Raw genomic sequence first — 5,005 nt, forward strand, 5'->3', positions numbered from 1 at the left:
TGATGTTCAGACCACACTTCATGAAGGTAATAGCCACAAATCCTAAATGACCATACCTTTACACTCAGCCCCGTTACAAGCCTTGAAAAGACCTTTTTGATCTTGATTATGCTAAATGAGTGTTGAGTGGAAAATAAGGGCAAACCTATGGGTGAAGTCATGTGTGTGTTCATCTTTGAGAGTGTGAGAGTTGTATGTGATTTCGGAACTTTATATTGTTGAAGAATAGTGTGTGAATATGGAATCATCTTTGTGTGAGTGCGTTTGAGTACCTTTGTTGAGCTTGAACTTGCATTTGAAGCAAGTATTGTGAACTTGAGTAATCTTTGAGAATGGTGAGTCACAACTTGAACCTTTGAGTGCACAATTGATCCTTGCATGTAGTAAGTTGAGTATTGTGTAGCACTGTTTGAGACATCCTTTTTGAACTACTGACCTTGAGTTTTACGTGAGGACAAACAAAAGTTTAAGTTGGGGGTGTTGATGAGTTCGAGATTTGGACTAATTTAGGGCATTATTTATAATGATTTAGTATCATCAAATGCTTATTTTGTGCCAACAACTGATATAAAACCCTTGATCTTCAGATAAATGGATTAAGGAACAAAGCTAGGACAAAAATGGGCAACAGAGACAACACGAACGAAAAAGAGAAGGGAAAATCAAGCCTGATGATCGATGATGTCACTCGGTAACTCGCCAAGTCGCCACTCTACCGCCGAAAGTTACAAAACATTGAGGATGGATTAGAAGTAGCTTTGGTGAGTAGTAGTTCCACTCGGTACGTCGCCGATCGCATCGGCGATGGATGACCAGGTCACCGAAAGTACTGATGGAGATCCAGATAAGTGTTGATGGGCGAAATGAAAGGAAAAAGGGTGCATCACGAAATGAGACGGCAATCCCGATCTGGCTTACCTAAAATTACAGTGGTTGGACTAATAAGAGGTGAAAAATGAAGGCGAGACTAAGGAAAATCGGTGAGTCGCTGAACAATCGTCGAAGCCCGACTTACCTCGTCGATTGGTCCCAAACAGCCACACATCATACTTGCATAAATTGATTTTTAGAAGAGAGAGAAAGCATTGAGAAACGTAATGAACAAAAGATTGAGAGCAAAAACACTACCCTTGTGGATTTCGAGTGATTTTAGCAAGGTTTCTCATTTGAATTTTGTAATAGAGAAGGTTTTAGTTAATTTTAACTTTCGAATTTCATTTACCCAGCTATGGAAAATGTGGCAAGTATTAAATTTCATCTTTTCACTATGATTGGCTAAAACCCTAACCTTGGCGGTTTGACAATGTGACTAATTGTTGAATTTTGCTAAATGGGTGTTATCGATTAGTGTTTTTTTATGTTAATCTGAAGCGGGTCTAAACTACTATGGTGGTTTAATGTCCAAATTGCATATTTAGTGTGACAGATTTCAGAGTTTTGTGCTTGCTCGAGAGAGGAGTACAGAACCAACGTAGTAATTTGGCATCCTTACAAGTGGGTCTTGACGGTTTCAGCTTAAGAAAGTGAAACCCAAGATCTAGCCTTTGTATCCAGCTTGAGAGAGTGGATTTGATGAGATTGTGGGCTGATCATTTCATAGATGGTGTTGAGGTTCGAGAGAACTCAACAGAAATGAGGTAATTATTCGAGAGAAAGTTGCCTTACTTATAGTCCACTTTACCCACGACGAATTAGCTTTATAGGTAATGAGATACACCCATTAAGTTGAATTCGACAGTTGGTTAGTCAACCCCCCAAGTGTTTCCTAGTTATCTGATTGTTCTTGTTGATAATTTGAAGTGGATTGGTAACAACATCTTGAAATTTGACTGTGTAACTATTACGTGTTGTGTTGCTTAGCTGCAAAGGTCAGTGTCATACTTTTGTATTTGAATTCAAAGAAAGCTACTCTCTGTGGAATCAACCCTTACTCAGTTGGTTGGGTTATATACTGACTAACGATTGTTGACACTTAGAATTGGATGAAGTGTCTTTGAAATGTTAATCAACAGGTGCACTAGCAGATAATGGAGTAGGTCCCTTTTGCTTATGTTGAAAGGAAGAACGGTTCACATTAATTTGTTGCTGCCCGGACTCATTACATGTCTTAGCTTTCTTGTTTCTGAATTCTTCTCTACCCCTCAACTTCTCTTCCTCAACCTGTTGCACATAAGCCATAACTCTCGCTATGCCCATGTCCCCTATTAGCATAGCTATCTTGCCCTCCTTACTAGAAAAACGTGATAATCTAGCAACAAGCAGACTTATCCTTCTCCGCATATCCGCAACCATCTCCGAAGCATATCGAGAAAATTGGGTGAACATCAAACTGTACTCATGAACACTCATAGGTTCCTGCTTAAGGGTAAGGAATTCCCGTACCTTGGCTTCTCTCAGTTCACAGGGAAAGAAACGCCCAAAGAAAGCACTCTCGAACACAGACCAACTCAAAATCGGTGCATCCTCAGCCCTACTCTTCTTCCACTGGTCAAACCAAGTCCTAGCAATACTCTTCAGTTGATAGGTAGCTAATTCAACAAACTCAGCATCGGCAATGTGCATAACCTCAAATACTTTATGTAGTTCCTCTACAATGTTTTTTGAATCCTCTGTGGTGCTTAAACGAATGAAGCTTGGAGGATTCATCCTCAGGAAGTCACGGATCCTCGAAGTATCAACCACTTCCAGTCAAGCCCCTCTTTGTTGCCCAACCTAGTTAGTCAAAGCTTGACTTAACATTCGAATTGCTTCTAGAAATTCAGCATTGGTGACCTCTCCTTGGGGTTGCACTTCTAGTGCATTAGGTACCCCTTGCTCCTCAACGTTCTTCCTAGAAGGACGACCTCAGACAACTCTTCATGGAGGCATGATTTGAAAGACATGCGCAAGCACAAGTTAGAAGGAAACTTTATAGAGATTAACTCTATCGCACGACATGAATATGAAAGAAGTGAGATAGTTCCTAAATGTTGCAGCCTCGTAATTATAGATGTGGCACGCTTCAAACCGATAACTAGGACTCTACATACACGGCTTCATAGACTCCCTAGGACTCTTGAACTCTGTGCTTTGATACCAAGTTCGTCACACCCCGAGCCTACACCCTGGGTGGGACTGGCACTCGAGAACCATTGTTGGCCTCAAGCGAACCCTTCGTCTGGCTTAACTATTAGCGGAAGACTTAGATAACAAGAAACAGTCTCAAAAGATAGCTCATGAAATAAGTTAGCATGTCTTAAAAGAATATTATACTAGCCAAGATGGAAACACAAAATTCAACATAAGCCAATAACAAGATACTGACAAATGATCTAACTGATTGTCTATGAATCCTCTAACAACTGAGATGGACATCGGGACAAGACCCACAACATCCTAATGAACTAACTATAAAGCAGTAAAAAGGGGTCCTCTGAAAGCAATGAGGCTCACCAACAACTCTGAAGCTCAACTAGAATCAACGAAGCGCGGGATGTTGATCCTGGTTACCTGTATCTGCATCATAACAACGATGCAGGCCAAATGGCGTCAGTACATTGAATGTACAAGCATGCAAGGGGAATTCTAAAAAAATACATAAGCTTGAACTATAATCTGAAAGAAACACTTGCCTCAACTTTACTCAAACTCATGGATACTCATCTCAAATGTAGAATTAAACAACATTAAAGATACAGTTTATATGAAGAAGTTAAAACAGTTTGAAACAACTCAATATACATATATAATAAAGTAATATAACTTTGTGGGAGTTTGTCTAACTGACAACCATCACTATGAGCTATGTGATGATACAGTGTCTCGCCCACGCTGCCAGAACTGTCATATAACTTGGCGGGATGTAGAACGCCTCAACTAAGTGGATCCACTAGTTTATGCTAATAGCATTAAGGAATCATCTAAAAAGTATAACCCTTTTTACCCACGTTGGCTACATGGTTTATGGAGACATTGAGTTGTTATGAACTCGTCTCTACATAGGTGCTCAATACTACTCCCAAAATACTCAACTCATATGTTTAAAAACAAAAACTCTTTCTGTGGTTTGAGATATTTACTCATAACTAGCTCAAAGGCTCTCTCGGAAATCAGTGTTTCCTCTTTTGTTTAAATGTGAAAACATTTATTATTTGGGAATACTTAGTTCCCATATACTTTTTGTTAAGAAATGAACTTCATTTGTTACTCTAACTTTTCTCAAAACTCAAATCTTAAAACAAAATTAAAACATTTGAAAAAGACTTCTTGAAAGGACTCTAAGAACTTTCTAGACTTGGTTTTTAACTTTCCTTGAATTAGAATTTATGGATTCAAAATTATGATTCATGTTTATGGATGATTTCTAGATGTTTAGATGTCATTCAGAGTAGTTAGAATCAATAGAAGTGTTAGTACACTTTAGAAGGACTTAGACGGGCTAAAAGACAAAAAACGGGTGTAAGAAGACGACTCAGGCACGTTCCTAGCGCACAGCGCCAGCCCCAAAGTACTAGAAGCCATTTCTCGCGCCAGCATCCCCCTAGGCAAAATTGACGAACTTTCCTCTCATTTTCTTACCTTAATTCGATTAATTTCGATTCTTTTTCTCAATATCTCTTTAGATTCAGGTACCCAAACATATCCACAAAAATCTAACTCAAAGAAACTCTAATAATCGACATTAAATTCTCAAGAACTCCTCAATCTCATCCCAAATTCAAAAACGAAATCAATTAAAGAACACAACTCAAGAACATCAAATTCTCAATCTTTTTAGGAAGAAAATACACTGAATTAAGCATGTTTGGCGCGTGGGTGAATGAACCCAATGCTATGTGAACTCACATACCTCGTAGGATCAAATCCTTGGCGAAATCCACAATTAATTCCTCACGAAAACGACGAATCTTGACTTTCCTCTTCTCTTCTCCTCTTGAGTTCTTCACTCTAAAACCCTAGCATGAATTTTCATTTCTGTAAACTGAACCAATTCAATTTAGACCCCAATTTAATTACCAAAAATGAA

The sequence above is a fragment of the Solanum tuberosum genome, unplaced genomic scaffold (assembly GCF_000226075.1).
Source record: "Solanum tuberosum cultivar DM 1-3 516 R44 unplaced genomic scaffold, SolTub_3.0 scf00466, whole genome shotgun sequence".
NCBI classification, from domain to species: domain Eukaryota; kingdom Viridiplantae; phylum Streptophyta; class Magnoliopsida; order Solanales; family Solanaceae; genus Solanum; species Solanum tuberosum.